The sequence below is a fragment of the Acanthopagrus latus genome, chromosome 4 (genome assembly GCF_904848185.1).
Source record: "Acanthopagrus latus isolate v.2019 chromosome 4, fAcaLat1.1, whole genome shotgun sequence".
In the NCBI taxonomy this organism is placed as follows: Eukaryota; Metazoa; Chordata; class Actinopteri; order Spariformes; family Sparidae; genus Acanthopagrus; species Acanthopagrus latus.
Genome location: NC_051042.1, coordinates 24818913 through 24836788, shown reverse-complemented (window position 1 = coordinate 24836788; position 17876 = coordinate 24818913). Strand labels below are relative to the sequence as shown.

Genomic DNA, 17876 nt, shown 5'->3' with positions numbered 1-17876 from the left:
AGTCAGTCTGACTTTTGATCCTGACATCTGCGTCTTGCAGGAATGTCTGTGTGCTCTCTCTGCCCTCTGATGTAGCTCCAGGAACTAATGGAATGTGAAAGAGACAGACGGGCTTCTCGTCTGAAAAACACTGCCCTCTCTCCGCACACGTGTGTATATATGTGCGTGTATGCCTTTGTGTGTGTGTGTGTGTGTGTGTGTGTGTGTGTGTGAGTTGAGAGGGCACTCTTTGCTCCCACACATATCTACTGTCTGCTTCAATCCAGCCATTTCCATATAGCATCCCCCCCACCCCAAAAAAAAAAGAGAAAAAGAAAAAAGGATGAGACAGGAGGAGAGAAGCAAATGATAAACGAGTTGAACACCTCAATTTATGATTTCGCGCACGGCAATACGGCGAGTGATTATACATGGGCTAACCTTTGAGCCATAGTGTACGGGTTAATCCCACAACTCTTTCACTTTCTCTCCCTCGCTCGCTCTCCCTCATTCTGCAGAGAGAGTCTGAAGGTCTAAAAGGGTGTTTACAATTCACTAATCTGACTTCAAAACCAGCTTAACTCTGGGAGACATCAAAGGTGCGCGCGTGATGGCCCCACTGATCCCAGTAAGGGGGGGATGTATGATAGACTGGAAACATAGTGAGAAGGGGTGGGGGGAGGAGGGTAAAAAAAAGGAACGAGAGGAAACGAGATATTTCTGAGATCTTGTGATGACTGTCTCACTTGATCCAAAAAAACAACAGTTCCAGACTTATGATAAGGCTTAAAAATTAAAAGCACCTCATGAGGATGCCTAGAACACAGTTGGTTCTGGATCAGTTATTCCAATGAAATAATCAATAGTGCCACATTTGTTTGTTAAAGGGACAAGAAATTCAAACTCAACATTTCTATATTTACAATATTAATGAGGTAATAATAACAGAAATGTTGTTTTTTTCCCCAGAGGAGGATACGGCCCTCAGAACACTGTTTGAAGCTAAAAAGGGTCCGCCACATACAAACAAAGTAAAACAGTATGAAATTGTGTTCTCTTTTAAGGTCAGTTTGTTTATTCAGTTTGTCAAGGCATAAAAAAGAAAATCGGTAAATGATCTTTCTCTTCTAAGTAAAATGTCTTCATACTACATAATGCACCTTTAACAAGGATTGCGACACACATCTCAAAGTCTAGATATAAATTGTTTGCGATAATAAATGCATCCAGCTCGCTTTTATCATCTCAAGATCATCAAAATCACTCATGCCCTGCTTTTCATAAACATATTCATTAAGAAGTGATAGCTGGATCCAGGAAGTGGACGGGGGAGTCTTTGTGCCAGTGAGGCTAACTAATGATGAAGAGCTCATTTAGATGAGACTTGCATGAATATCTGCACAGGAGAAAAACGCAGGCAAGGTAAAATTAGCCAGTAATAAATGAAGACTGTGGAAATACATCTGGCATTAATTGTCATCCAAAAGGTCACGGTTCATTAAATTACCATTAAAGAGTTTGACAAAATATATTTGGTGCTCACTGAGGTATGCCGGCTTTGTGAGGTAAAATATATAAATAACAGTAATAACTATAGCTGTGTTTCTAAGACCTATTAATATCAGATGGGCGAGGAGAAGCCTATCCTGCAGGGACGTTATCAAGGGATTTTTGCGCTATTAACAGATGTATTTTTCCTCCTCCATGAACACATAGAAATAATGCAAATTATAATAAATTGTCATGTAATGAATAGTCAGGCCAAAAAAAATGAGGGCGATATGATTTGATGGAGATGAACCGATCGCAGACGTTATGAGTTATTCATTATGTGTGCTGAAGTTCTTTTGTGATTTTTCAGTTTGTCCCACATTTCCATTGAGCTATCAGGGACGGACATGTGAGACTGCCCCGAGCAAACATCTGCTCACACATGTACGCATATGTATAAACATACACAGGCTGACATACATGCCCACGCCGGACCCCGAAAAAAAAAGAGTGTACAGTAGGCGCCAATTGATTAAGACAAGGAGGAAAAGAAGCAGAGAGCAAAGAGAAATAGAGGGAATTTGTGTGTGTGCATTTGTGTGTGTGTGTGTGTGCGTGTGTGTGTTAGAGAGAGCAACATGAGACAGAGAGAGACTCGGGTGGACAGACACTGATTCCCCCAGGTGCATGTTGGGTAAGTCTTCAATAATATGGAGTGACAAGGAACAGAAGGAGCCGATTTCTCCTCATGTCATATCCTCTTTCTCTTCTCGCTTCCTGCTTCTTGTCAACAGGACTTTAAACTGGTGTTTGTTAAATTGGATGTCAGGGTCAACAGAGGACTTTGTTACATCGCATGCTTGTCTGTTTGTGTGCATGTGTTAGCCTGCGTGTGCACACGTGTGTGTGTGTGTGTGTGTGTGTGTGTGTGTGTGTGTGTGTGTGTGTGTGTGTGTGTGTGTGTGTGTGTGCGTGCACATTTGATGCCATCATTTAAACGTGGTAACATGTTGTCTCTTGGTATTAGAGAGTCTGCGTCAGAGAATAAAACGCTGCTGGAATACCTCAACTTGAGAATAACCAAACCTGGACCATAATCTGGAACAATAGAATATCACAGCACATGCAATTTAAACACAGCCGCCTCCATGACACTGATTCACCGAGCACAATCCCCACTGTATTGGATGGCAAAGCCCCCGGAGCCTGCACTGTTCAGCCATGCCACTGTAGCAGGTCTACCCTGCCTTTCCAGGAAGCCTCAGATGAGTAGGAAGCCCCTGGACATCTCTGCTAATCACTCATCCCTAAACAAGCACTTTCTAAATGACCTTAGAGAGAACAAACCAAGAGACAGACAAAACCATGCAGCCAACAAGGCCCCCAGGCCTCTAACCAATTTAAATCCCAATTAGATTTTTCAGATTCTCTCCAGAGGTAAGTGTGTGCCCATGTTGTATGTTTGTGCATGCTTGCACATGTGTTTGCGTGCAGGAGTGTGGATCATCAGACAACCAGCGCCAACGTATAAACAACAAAGGTCACTCCCTGTCTGAGTCGGTGTATGTTATTGTTCCGATTAGTGTGCGTGATTTTGTTTTGACTGTTATTGTTACAATTGTAGAAGGAGCTGACCTTTGACTGTAAAAAATAGAGGATCACATTATTGTCATTGTCAGAGTATTCTTTAAAAAAATGTCTTATCATGCTATAGGAAGTCAAATCGTGATGCTACAAAAAGTATACTGGGATTTAAAACTAGAAAATAGGTCAGAGGTTAAACACACACAAACACACACACACACACAGAAACAAATCAAGCTTCTATATTGTTCAGTTCTGTCGTTCCACACATCTGCGGTCAGGATGGTACTTAAATGCAGATGACACACTGTAATGAAAATACTGATACATCATATTTGCAGTGTCAAGGTAGCATAAAATAATATGTTGTAAAAGAGGCAAACTCATTAGATTTTCTTTCCGTTCGTGCACCCTTGCTTACATTCTGACAGCAGAAAGACTTCACATCACACATAACAAATAAACTGGCTCCAATTTTTCAGAATTTTAGCTGTCTAAATACACAAAATAAGAGGATGACTTGACAGAGGTTTTCACAGTTCAGTCTTTTAGCTTCAAATCACACACTGTATATCTTGTACAAAGATCCATCCATATCTTAAAGGAGTTACATAAATATATATACATATTCTAAATGATTTCTTATGTGTGTATTAAACTTGCATTACATAGCTTTGAGGAAGAGATTTTATGAGGTGAGAAATTACTTTTGATTTTCATGACTGAATATACAAACAAACAAACAAACTCAAAGGAAAGACAGTTAGCTACATTTCTAGCCTCAAACAGTGTTCTGGGGACCTTAGTCCTTGACTAGTTTGCAGGGGAATATTTCAAATAATCAATGCAGGTCACCTTTAGACTTGATGTCATGTCCTTTTATGAAGAAATTGATGTTGAATTTTCACATTGTACTGAGCAAAGTTTCAAATTGTTTATCATATTTTCATGTCATTTACGGTGACAGCTGCTTGAAAAACACATTGGCCTATTAATATCCTTTAGATGGCTACATAAACAAACGCAGATAGACCGATAAACACACACCAGATGGCCACTCCCCCCCACCACCCCCTTTCACCTCTTACATTAGGGTCCCCGTGGCAACAGGTCAAGACAGGTCCCACCTGAACGAGGCATTTCTGGTTCACAGGTGAGGCCTCTCTATTCCTCCGCTTCTCCTCTTCTTTATAGTCGTGTCCCGCGCCTCTGTCTCTCTGATAGCAAATGAGAGCAGGTCAGCGTGTGCCGGGTTACTTCTGCGGGCCAGATGGGATTCAATGGAGATGACATCCGGCGGATGACCCACCTGATGTAACTATAATGTAGCCAGAAAGGCCTTTTCCCATCCTTTTGATAACCACAACAAAAATGTGCATCAACATGCAGGTGCACATATTCACAAATATGCCTCAACTTGACACTACAGATATACTATAAATACTGTTAAAAAAGGGATACACATGTATTTAGTTGAGCTGTGGCTTTTGTCATCAACTATGGCATCCTGAATGAGGTTTTAGTAAGTCTTCCTCATTCCTCCCCACGCCTCTAGGTGGCAGTATTGTCATATCAACCTCTTGAACCAGCGTCTCTCTCTCTCTTTCTCTCTCTCTCTCTCTCTCTCTCTCTCTCTCTTCCCCTCTCTCTCTCCCTGTGCTTCAGCTCCCACAACTCCACAAAAAAAAAAAAAAAATCTCAACAGTCTTCATCCACAGCAGAATACTATGACTACTGTTAAGAGCTGATCATGTACCTTGCACTCTGACAAAATATTCAGCTCTACATAAAATATTCCATGTCCCAGACGTTGCCACAGGGCCATTCTACGATCCTGCATAAAAGCCCTCGTTGTGTTCTGAAAACACTATATTTACACAACTGTTACAGAGATGTTGTTTTAATACATCTCCCAGATGACCTTGTGGACTGATAAAATATCACTTTTCATTAAATCTTTGTCCATTGTAAAAAATAAATAAATAAATAGTCGTACGCATAAGCTACTGTACATGACATGAATGTGAAGTCATCAGAGTGCTGAGGGCAATAAACGCAGCAGCATCAACAATGAAGTCGTATAAATGTAAGTATTTCTGTCAGGCTGTGGTGTGGGTGCATCTCGCCTATGCTATACGCACCAAGGTGCTTTGGCTCGAGGTTTTAGCAGGAGCTTTGCGTGCAGAGCAGCACTTGTTTCCGACGCTGAGAGTGAGCAAGGAAAGAGAGGCAATAAGAGCGGCATGATGATGTGTACAAGTGCAAACACACAATTAGACTCATTATTGTATCCTAGAGATGAGAGAAGTGCAGCGTGGGCATTCCCCTGTTGTGACTTGGCACCCTTTGGAGACAGTGAATCATGTACACATGTACACATTTCCCCAAAACAATACAGCAGAGGCACTTCAAGCAGCCTGCTCCATTCATACACTCTTCAGCCAGCCAAGCACACAGTTTACATTTGTCAGTCATTGGAGAATGGTATTTAGGTTTCTGGCCAACTCACCACTTCACACAGGAACAGGTTTCTCAACCGCAGGCCCGTTTTCCATCCTGGGCGGGTGGGGGGCACTGTGATATGATCTGCGTCAAGTCCTTAATATACTCTCTCCATAAAGATCTTTCCCTATATAACATGCACACATCTAACAAGGGAGTAGATACAAACCATACACTAGGCTCCAACTAATAGCCACATTTAATACTGTAGTTTGGGTATTTATACACAAAGGCGGCAAGACACCGCCTTGTGCCCTTGCTTTTCCCTCCTTCCTTGGCTGCGGGAGCATGGGTGCACCTGGACTACCCCAGCAGAGTGCTGGTCTGACAGCTAACACTGCACTATGTCACGGTGCGCACTGATTGTCTTATCTGCCCATTTATCACAGTTGAATTGGAACCAGCCTTGCCTGAAACCTGCTTTCAGACTTCGTTCGGGTGACTTGGGATGCGTGATGCTGCAATTTGTTGAGCTTTCGGAAATGGGGGTTCCATTGCAAATATATTCAGGGTTATTTTAACATACCGAGATACTTCATGTGTTACATATTCCACCAGCCTGGGATAATAATCACAATCAGCCTGCCACCGAGGCACAGAAGGGGAACTGTTATGTATTAGCGCTACATGCACAATGTCGTACCCGTGCTGTTGCACCAAAAAATTACTTCCCGACAAGCGAAAGTTTTTCCTGCTTCAAACAGCCTTAAATGGGATCTTGCACGATTGTAAAAAATACATCAGTGTGGCTGGCTCCATGAGACCGTCCACACAAGCTGTTTGCACACAAACCAGCACTGATGTCTTCTGTCAGCCCTCATTTTGGTAAACACTGACGTCTACGTGAAGAAACGGAGTGACAGGTGCATGATTGAGGTACTTAAAAGCAGACACTCTCAGCGACTCTCCTCCTCTCTCCCGATCTCCCAAGGTTGCTGTGATTCTCCTCATGCGTTTCGGTCTTGACATTATGTGCATCACTGTCTCTTTCATCTCCTGCCACATTTTATTTTCCAGTCTCTTTTTAATTGAAGTAATGCGAGCTTTAGCGTTAATTGAAATATAGTGTAAACTCATTATCATTAACGGAGGCTGCAGAATGTCCTGCTTCTTCAGTCAAAAGAAAAGGTATCACTTCTTGGGAGTTCCAGAGCGAGCTTGTTTGATGTCAGGCGGGCGCCGGCTTCACATGGACTTTGCCACCTTTTCAAAGACTTTCCTTTACGAACAGGTCCGCTTAAATGAGATCTGTAAAAGATAAACATTAAATATGCATCCAGATCTTCTGCTCGGGCAAGTGGACTGAATCTGTATGAATGGCTAATGTGTTGCTGTGACGGCAAGCAACTAGATTGATCACTCATTACGATATCTGCTCCATTGGCCATTAACACCCGCAAGGAGCCTAACCACGGGCCCCATCACACACCAGGGTTAAATTGAGAGTGAAGAAGTGTGCTTCTGTGTGCATGTGTGTGTGTGGTGGGGGGGGTGCAGGAAGATCCAAATATGGTCAGCTAAAGGCTGTCGCAGGCTGAAAGCTGGGGTGTCAGAGTAGGTGAGTGGGTTCAGGTGTCCAGGTATACATAAAGTGTGCAATACATCTCTATAGTTTCTCACCGGGGACACTGTCCTCTGTATTTATCACAGTCACTAAGCACATTAGGGCCACAATGCTGCAGATAAAAGCGCAACCATTTACCCAGATGGCTCATGAATGGAGGGAAAACCATATGTGTGATAATATTAGACATAGACTTCAAACTGTAGCCGTCTGCACTCACATGTGTCCTGCCTGAGACTCGCCCTCCCGGTGGCCTGCTCACCGTTGATCCCAGGGTAAGTAGGAACAACACATGTAAATTTAGGAGCGAGTCAAGAGGCTCGCCACACCCACCGCTGCAGGGATGCTGTCAAAAGAACAAAAATTTAATAAAACCGTCCGTGACACCTGCACACACTCTTTCTTTTCTCTCCAGGTCTCTTGTGTTTTCTCTTTCTCTCTCTATCACCCACACACACACAGCCACACACACACACACACACACACACCTGCCTAAGTGAAGGATTTACTTGTATTACACACAGTACATTGAACATGCCAATCAGCCGACAGTGCAGCTGTCTGTGTGTTGTCTGTGAGCTGTCTGCATTCCTTTAGAAATGAACCGTGCACCCTCAAATACTCTCAGACACGCAGCTTCAAACGCCAAAGTGGGGACAAATGTCGTGACAAGCTGTTCCATCAGTTACACGTCAGAATCACTCAAATAGTTTTTAATTACCATAACTGAATGACTAATGCGCACTTAAAAAAAAAAAAAGATATTACATTTATACAGTAATGATTCATTCGGTACACAAACGAGAGCTGCTCTGCTACTGTGTGGCCTCACACCCCGTCACCACACTTTAATTCCAAGATTCATTACAGGATGTCATACCTGCAAAGCTTAGCTAAACCTCCTAGTGACAGACAGCTGTTGGAATTTCAGTTTCTGAACCGCAGCTGACACTATCTGTGTTGTAAATCCACAGGTGGATAAACACTGTTGTCAAAGTACCAAAAAGTCATACTTGAGTAAAAGAAAGCTAAAATATTACTTTGGCAAAGGTGGGCCACCCATAAGAATATTGTTGAAATAAAAGTCTCATGGTTTTGATATAAAAATTACAAACATCAAATAAAATAAATATAAATTAAATACAAAAGTAAAAGTACATTTTTTAAAAAAAACTGTATGTACGTTATGCTAAGGTTCAACTGGTTATAGGCCTGGCCAATTCTTTTTTTATCTAATTGCAAATCAAATAAATATACTTAAAAATGCACTACATTAGCTCGGATAGGCCTGGATAATCGAACTCTAAACATTTATGGCACCAACTAAATTGCCTGGATACTTTTCAAGCATCAAACAATGACCTGTCATTCGATACCAAATTTCAAAACATAAGGAGTTGATCTCATAAGCGTCAGTGAGCCAGTGAGTAAGAAAAGCAATAATAATCAAGCTGGCGATTGGCTGTATCGAGGCATGCAGGCAAAACACTAGGTTACAAATGGAGACGGGGCTCACCACATTTACGTGTATTGTAATTTGTTAAAACAGATTCAATAAAATTAGTATTGAAAAAAGTAGTGTTCAGGAGTGTCAAGGTATTGATACAACTTAAGTTGCCAAATGAACGTGGTGAGTAAAAGGATAATGTCTGTATTTAAAATGTCATGGAGTAGAAGTATAAAGTGGCACAACATATAAATACTCCTGAAGTACAAGTATCTCAAAATTGCTTAAGTACAGTACAGTATTGTAAAGGAACTTACATCAATGTGGATAAACTATAAACACTCGAAGTCCAATGAACAAACTCTCATTAAATATATTTGCTGTGTATTATTACAAATAGTCTATTTAGCTATTTTTTAAAGTTAGTTTTCACATTAAAATGACAAATTACAAATATCTAAAAACTGGAGGACAGTAAATTGAATTGGCCAGTCTTCCACAACCACATCATCGAACGGATCAATTTGACACCCGACTATTGGAGGGCCAGTGGTTGCTTTGAGGCAGTGTGTTTTCTGCAGAGACGTCGGAGATGCTGGTGTTGACATAAAGCCTGTTTACTCCACTGTGCTCCCTCTGTAAAGATTCTGTCCACACAGACCTCATACAGGGCGAGGGGACCCCTATTCATCTCCTCCCAAATGGGATAGCATCCTCCAGGGGAGAGGGGTGACACAGGCCCTGCCAAGGCGATGGGGAAGTCCTTCTGCTGATAATAGCAGTCGACGGGGGGAACAACCTCAGCAGGCACCAGGCCAGACAACTGTCAATCAAAGTACCTCTCCTCTTTTTCCACTTTTGGTTGCTACACTGCCCCTCCACGCTATGTGTCTTCCATCTCGACCCCTCTCCCTCACAGTGTGCACACTCCAGAAAGCTCTGGTTCAAATCTCCAGCCTGGAGATCCACGCAGTGAACATAATGGGCATGATGCTCAAACAAGAATTGGTCCAGGCACCGATGAAGACAAACATCAATTACAGATGTTTAACTGTAAATAATGAGGCATTTTAATGGGACAGCTAATTGTGCATCAGTAAGGACAACAGCCACGCAAAAGTAGAAAGCAAACATTCAGTTCAACTATTTTCAACCTCGTCACATAGTGCATTAGATAACAAATAACAATCAACAATTGTGGATCCATTTTACCTAATTAGTAATTAGCACAATGATAATTACATGACTGTGCAATGGCATGAAACAAATTGTTATGAGAATAAAGTGCATTCCCTTCTCAATTTGTTTAATTTGTAACTTTGAGTCCAAATCAGCCATCCATCAGTGTTAGAAAACAAAAACAAACTAAGCTGCATGAAAGAAAAAAGGAGCAAGGAATTAACAGGAAACACTCTGACTGATGTTTTAAACAATAAACTGATGATGGCTCTATGGGAGAAACTAGTCATGATAATGCTTCCTGCAGCACAAAATGCTGAACCTTTAATCGAACAAAGCAAAAATCTTAAAAAGACAACTTCAGTTCTCCACTGAGACACAGGATTTACAAAAATGAGGTGCAGCAGTTTTGAGCTCAAATGGCACATCTTACTTATTTTTTCTGTTTTAGTTTTAATGGTGTTATTCTGTCACGTATGTCGTATATACTGTTGTACCACCACTTTTAAAAGTTTTAATGTGCACGTTTTTCATTTGTCACTCCATCAGTGTGTGCCTTCTCAAACATTTCTTCTTTGTTTGTTGCTTTTTTGGGATCTCCTTTAGCTCAAGGCTAGTCTCTCAAGAGTCCATATTAAAATCACAGTTGCAAATCATTTTTAAAAACACTATGTAGCACAATTATATAATGAGAGTATTCTGGCTAAACAGCTTTACTCTCCATGCTAGCTGTTTCCTTCCCAGAAGACTGTTAATAGATTTGTCTCCTTTTCCGATGACAACTTGATACCTTTATTGTTGCTCTCATCAATAACATTATATTTGTATAGTATAAGAAGAAAAATTCCAGTGTGAATGTGTCCGAGTGATGGAGCAGGGAGTAAAAACACGCTTGTTGATAAAAGCAGAACTGTCACTATGGCCCAGTAAAAGTGGGAGAGGTAACGCCATTCTGTTGCTGCAAGCCGTCTATTAATGAGACATCACTCCATCAGGGGCGGCCCGTTATGACAACTACCAGAGGCATTTTTCTGTGATTTTGTTTGTTTGTGGACAGCACGTGTGTGTGTGCGTGTGTGTGTGTGCGTGTGTGTGTGTGTGTGTGTATGTATGTGTGTATAAATATATATTTATTTAGACCATCATAGCCTGAAGCAAACACTGAATAATACAACTTTCTAGGTTTTTCTATTAAATAATTGCGGGACCTATAGTATATTTGTCATGATGAACAATATTTTAAAGTGAGGGAAGAGACAAGAATAAGTATCACATATTATGTAAGATTGCAATATCATGTATTTAGCAATGTTATCATGCAAAGAATGCAATGGGAAAATAAAGCATTCATTAGAGCACAATATAAATCAAAATGTGTTTAATATCTACATGAAGTAACTACACATTTGGACTAGACTTGCGTGAGTTTCCTGCTGTGCATTATGGGATGAATCAGCCTTATTGAGCTGAGGCCTCCGCTTCTTTTTAAAGCAAGCTTTTTACATTTACAAGTCACTGTGTGTGTCGGTCGGTCGGTCGCTTAACCAGCTGTATGTATAGCATGTATTTGCGTGTCTAAGAGTGGTATGGTATAAAAAGAAACCCCAAGACTCATAAAATATATATCACAGCCCATCTTGCAGATTTTCCGATTGGAAACATTGGCACACACAGACATTGAATATTCACCTACACGCCACAATCATATTTTTAAGCAGCAGCAGCTTTTAGAAAAGGTCCTTTAAACTGTTTTATTTAGTTTTACTGCATGTCTGTTTAATCTGTTTTCTCTCTCTATGACATGACACTGTCATTATTCCCAATGTTACTGTGAATACCCTCTATTGAAACTATTACTGCATGTAATACAGAAGAAGAATTATTAGATATTGCACATTAATTCTTTTTAGTTAACTTCTGTGCTAACTCATCATAAGAATCTCCCAAACATGTCATGTTGTTTACCTATGTGTGTAGATTATGTTTTAACCCGTGCTGTTCGTTGGTTGGTTGTTTGTCAGCAGTATTACACAAAAACTACTAGCTGGGTTCCCACAAACTTGTATGAAGGATGTTCTCTCAAATCAGAATAGACCCCATTAACTTTTGGTAAGGATCCAAAAAAAGTGATGGATCTAGCAATGTATTCTCACTTACTATAAAATTGTGAGATTGGTCATTTTCCAACATTTTCTTTAACTTTGCAATAAATAATGCATGGATCTTGATGAAAAAAATCAGGCATATTTAGGTGGCTGATATTTAGTGAGTGAATACAAGAGGGGACTGCTGGGCCTTGGCAGAGGTATGCCCTCGACTGAGTGCCAGTTATATAATTTGCTCTATAGTTTTTACTTCTTACTACATTACACAAACTGTGCAGTCTTCAACCGAGATTGTGTCATAATCAATTCAAAGTTCCTTTTAGGCCAGAAAATGATAATATTGAATTATCACACAAGCACTGTATTTATCCAAATTGTAAACTCTCTAATCTTCTCAAATCCTCCGGTATGTGACCTTTGCAGTACAACTCTGCAACACTGACAACTGCAACATTTTCTCAGCTTGTCATGAATTCAGTTAAGTCTTAAGCTGAACACAGACTGTTGATGTTCTATGACAAAGTGTCTCCTTCACGTCCCTCCGTCTCTCTCCGTCCGTCCAGTCCAGAGGCTCCACAGATCTGCGGATCGCTCGCTCTCTCACAGCATTTCAGCTGACATCACCAAGAACTCATTTCACCAGTGGAGCAAAGTGCCCGGCATCAACAGAATGAGCACAGCATTCTCTCTTACACAATGGATTCCCCAAACTCACTAAAGTCCCATAATGACCAAGTCTCTCAATCCATGGCTGTGGTTGATGTTTGGCTTGCACTGTTGCTGATATTGCCCCCTCCTCCTGCTCTCTCCTTTCAAGTCCACCCATTTGACAAAGTGAAAACAGCAACAAAAACACAAACAAAAACCTCCCCTAAGCTAAGGCACGCACAGCCGAACCTGACATTCTAATTAGTTTTAAAAGTAATTGCTCGAAATGATTAGTTGAGTTGGGCCACTTTCCCCTGTTACCTCTGAATTGGAAATATAATTGCGGCAGACAGTAATTGGCCAGCCATAGACTGTTGGTTATTGTAGTCTGTTGTGGCCGACTGCATCATTACCAAGGCTTGGACGCGGTTCAGCTTTTGAACTACAGTGACCGAAGAGGAACACAAACACACACGCACGCAATCCTCTGCTTCCCCATGCCAGCTCTCCATCACCACTCGGGCCCATGCCCCGCTCCAAGGATCTAAGTTGTTTTCCATTCTGACCTCTCTTTTTTCCCCTTTCTCTTCTTCCTTTCTCTGCCCCTGCCCTCCTTTACCTTAGGGGCAAATGGACTTGGCTCGTTGTGAGAAAAAGGGAAGCTGCGAGCTCTAATCCGTAGAGTTTGTAGTGAGAAAATGGGGGAGAAGAGAGAGTGATTGTGTAGATGATGGTGGAAAGCGAAGTGTCACTGGGCTTAACAGTGCAGCGAGTTTGCTTTTCCCCATCCACGTGGTATGTGCTCATCCCTGCCCTTCGTGCTTCATAATTAACTCTTTTGTTTGCATATCTACACGTGTGTCACTGTCCGCGCTTGTGTGTTTCTTTGTGTTTGCTCTCTCTCTGTTATTGCCTGGATCGGCTCGCGTCTGTTTATGTTTGTTGTGCAGAGTTTCCTTTGCTAAATTGTCTGGAAGCCGAACAGCCCCCATCAGTAAACCAGGCAGAAAGGGCTGCGTATCCCACTACAGGATCCAGGACATGCCAGGGGGACCACATACACACACACACACATACACACAGACGGACACACACAGTGTACCTTAATCCCTCTGACTCACAAGCACACTCACACACACACACACACACACACACACACACACACACACACACACACACACACACACACACACACACTGACTGACTGACTAATTGACCGACCATCAGAGAGAAAGACAGACACACACAGCTTAGTTTGTTTCAGTTGGACTTAGAATCATGTTAAATCATGTTAAAAGAGTTGACTGTTTTGTGTCAAATAAACTTGAGAGCAGGCTTGTCTTATTAACTTGGGTCTCTACCAAACACACACATTTCCTAAAGAGCTGCTCTATATCGACAGGAAACACCATCGAGAAAGAGAGCGTTCAGAAACTGCAAACACGTATCTGCCAATTACTCTCCCTCTCTCTCTATTAAGCAAAGGGGGATATAGGTCAGGCCTGTCAGACTAAGGCTTCTGTCATCCCCCCCGCACTCCCCTCTATGCATCACTCCTTGCCTGAGGATAGAGGTCCCATAGCTTTCCATTAGGACCCTGTACTGTATGTACAGCAGTGGCCCCCCTCCATGCTGCATAATCCCACCCACACCCGCACCATTAGAGGCAAGAAGCACTAATAGTGTTGGCTGCCTTGGGGGGGGGGCGGGACGGGACGGGACGGGACGGACACCAAGGCCAAAGGCAGGCTAATAAAGTAACACTTCACTGTCCTATTCACACAGTGAAGTGTTACTTTCAGAAGTTTTCACTTCTTTAATGAAATCCAGCAAAAGTTAAGTTTTGCCTTCTAAATAGTCTTTGTGTTGGGTTGTGTTTTTTTTCCTCCCTCCACTCTTTGATTAGTGGACTGTGAGTATTGACAGGCTGGTGTGTGTGATCATCACAACAAACTGACAGTAGGGAGCTCGATAGCCGTCCTACCCAGCCTCCAATACCATCTGTCTAGTATGGATCTCTGGAGGTTGACGCCTGTTGGCTTGGGAGACGTACACACCGCGAGCCTCAAGGGCTGGCAGAAAAGAGTTGGAGGAGGTGTGTGTCTGCCCCAATTGAAGCTGTTCAGTCATCTTCACACACAGAATAGGGACTGGTGGAGGATCCCCACTCTTTTGTACACTCTCTCACTCTCTCCCTCTCTTTTCTCTCGCACACATGCAGAAAAGCAAGAGTGATCAAACGCGACTGTGATGTCTTAATTAAGAAGTACTAACAGGCTTGATTAAAAGGAGAGAATGAAAGCATCCGTCAATGAAAGGAGCAATTCCCTAATCAGCTAACAGCAATACGAGTGGAGGAAACCGGATGCATCAACAGAAAAGAAATATGCAAAGAGAGAGGGAGGAGAGCTGAAACGTGATTGAATTCTTGCAGCAGTGCGATTGATATTCTTAGTTTCTCGGTATCTGCGAAGCAAAAGTTTAGTGTCATAAAGGCTATATAGGTTTTTATAACTGCCCTCTTGCTGGTGGACAGGGATATTTTTGTCTGCAGGCAGCACTAAGAGAGACATTCGGCTGTCAGAGTAATGCTGCAGCGTTACTTTTGGGTCACGTTCTCTACCATGGATATGAAAACAAACAAACCAGGCCATTACCAGTGACGGGCGGCTCTCTTACTCTCTTTACCTCCCGCTCTCCTCTTTCACGTGTCTCTGCACTTTTAAAGGATTCAATTAACCTGAAATGAACTGAGGAATCAGGCAAACAGATACTGCCTGTCGTCCTGTCTGTGTCCCATATTCGACTATTCTCCACTCCCTCCGGTCCCTTCTGCCCTCTCCAGTTATTTCACGTCTTCCTCTTGCTTAACTCCTTTATTTTGTTTGTGCAACAGTTTTAAGAACTACACTGGAAAAGGCCCTGTGCTGTGTTAAATAATGTTTCATAATAATAAACATAATTGTACTCCTAAAGCAATATATTGATCTACGTTTTTAAAAAGAATTTCTGTTGCACAGTAGGGCTCCTGTGACGTACTGATGTAATTGATTACCTGATTACGTCAACTTACGCAATATGCAGATGTAAACAGTACTACCACTGTGCTCGAGCAACACTTAAAGCGGAAGCATCCCGGGGCGGCTGGATTCACAATGGATCTGGCAGTGCGGTGGTGTCAGAGTAACTTGATGGTCCGTGTGTGTGACATGTTGGGAATCCCCGCTGATCAGTTTGCCAAAAGACAAACCTGCTATGTTGAAACCTACTTTTTGTCCCCACCCAAACATAAAATATATCAGGATTACACAGATTACCAGTTAACACCAGGTTATTTTGTGTCAGGGAATAATGTCCTGCAGTGCATACTTTGTCATATTTATTAATTTAAGTTTGAAATGAATTGAATAAAAGATTGAATAACACTGAAATACAAATGACAAGTTTTAAAATGTTGATGGGGTAAATTTGTTGTGATATTAATCAAGTCATAAAAGAATAACAGTAAATTTCATTTAAAAAATATCAATAGTTAATTGGATTAAAAAAAAAAAAAACAACAAAATCGTGTGCAGTCCTATTGCACTTTATGTCATTAAGGACACAACCTGGTATTACAACTAAGCAAATCTTCTCTGAATGACCCAACTGGCCAAAAAGGTTTAATAACTGATTCACAAAAATCTGCTAACTTCGCTTTTTGATTCATTGCAAAAGCTTTTCGTAAACATAGGAAAACAAGCCCAAGACAATAAACCTACAGGCACTGTTCATTAACTTCATAATGAGCTCTTTAGCAGGGTAATTTGCTGCACTAATGTTGTCACTTCATGCAACAGGATGATTACAGTAGTTCAGAGAAACACTTATCTTAAAAGTCTCATACACACTGCAGTAGAGCAGCGACAAAGGGATGCATTTGTAGTGACAAGCTACATGTTATTAAACTACAGCAGGAGTTATGGCAAAAATGCTAAAGGGGCATGAAAGGTGAGGGAACACCAGTCTGGAGAAAACCGTCACCCAAAGCTCTTTTGCACCCCTGGGAATGATAGCTTGATTGACAGAAAAGTAAGAAATATATCATCAAAAAGCACTTTTCTAAAAACAGTTATGCATTGTAACGTAATGGATTTACTTTGCATAAACCATTAACTTAAAGCATACATATATTTTGTTTTATATTACATTATATTGTTTTTATATATATTATGTTATTGTATTTTTTATGAAAGTCAAAACATTACTTTAATATGTAAGTATTGTGAGCAAAATATACCTAATTATCAAAAATACTCATTGTGCAGTAAAATAGTCCCTGAAAGTGTTGTATACTGTATCTCATGGATTAATACAAATACTGCATTAATGTGTGTGCTGCATGTTTCTGCTGTAGATGTTTATGGTTGAGCCCATTTTAACCACCTTATATATATTGTTGGGTAGTTTGATCCACAGCAAAGCATCACTTAATGTATTCAGCGTGTCAGGAACTTTCTAAATCACCAATTCTGCAGATACATAGTTTTCACAGGATTGGTATGAAAAGAAAAATGCAATCTGGCAGGTAACTAGTAACTGACGCTGTCAAATATATGTAGTGGAGTAAAAGTAGGCTTCAATACTTTAAGCCTACCTCTGACATGCATTAGAGTTGAAGAATACAAGTTGCATGAAATGAAAATACAATAACTAGATAAATGTTTCTCAAGTTTGTACTAAAGTGCAGTATTTCAGTAAATGTCGCTGCTTTGACATTTCAACACTTTAAGTCTATTTAGCTCTAGGTCTAGGGGAGCACGACTGAACAGCTATGTTAAAACATTTGGTGAAAGAAGTGCAAAGAATGAAAAAAATGCCTCAGGACGTGTCTGGGTCAGTTGGGTGTCTAGAAATGACATACATGTCTGCGTGTGTAGAGCTCGACAGAAGTGAACTTACCAGAACTTCTCTGCGGCTCGCTCCTCCTTTCTGCTCGAAGCTACATTAGCGGCTGTTAGCATAACACACCTGAACATCCAGCCAAACAATTAGCAGCCGAATTGCATTGTGGGTAAAGTACTTGTCAGGTTGAAGAAGATGGTGTAAAAAGTATGCTACGCAACAGTCAGACTCGAGTAAAAATTTAGATTTCGTCTTAAAATATGACTTGATTTTACTAAATCTTGCTTTTACTGGTGAAAATTAAAGTCAACAAACAGCCAAGTTAAAGTAAATTAAAATGTGCTACTGGGGCTCTGAGGCAGCCTGCAGTCTGCAAAGTAACTAGTGACTATAGTAATCAAATAAATGTAGTGGAGTTAAGTACAGTTTTTGCATCTGTAAATGAAGTGAAGTGGAAGAGTAAAGTAGCAGAAAAAAAATAAATTGATTGAAT

At 41.2% G+C, this 17876-nt stretch overlaps 1 long non-coding RNA gene across 1 annotated transcript; it reads right to left on the bottom strand.

The window, feature by feature from the left end:
- Window positions 1–4084: 4084 nt before the first annotated feature.
- On the bottom strand, window positions 4085–17480 carry LOC119018313. The gene is made up of 3 exons (XR_005074712.1): window positions 17441–17480; window positions 7341–7466; window positions 4085–6804 (listed from the first exon to the last, which is right to left on the bottom strand). It is a non-coding gene; the product is annotated as an uncharacterized LOC119018313 (long non-coding RNA).
- Between the last annotated feature and the right edge of the window lie 396 nt (window positions 17481–17876).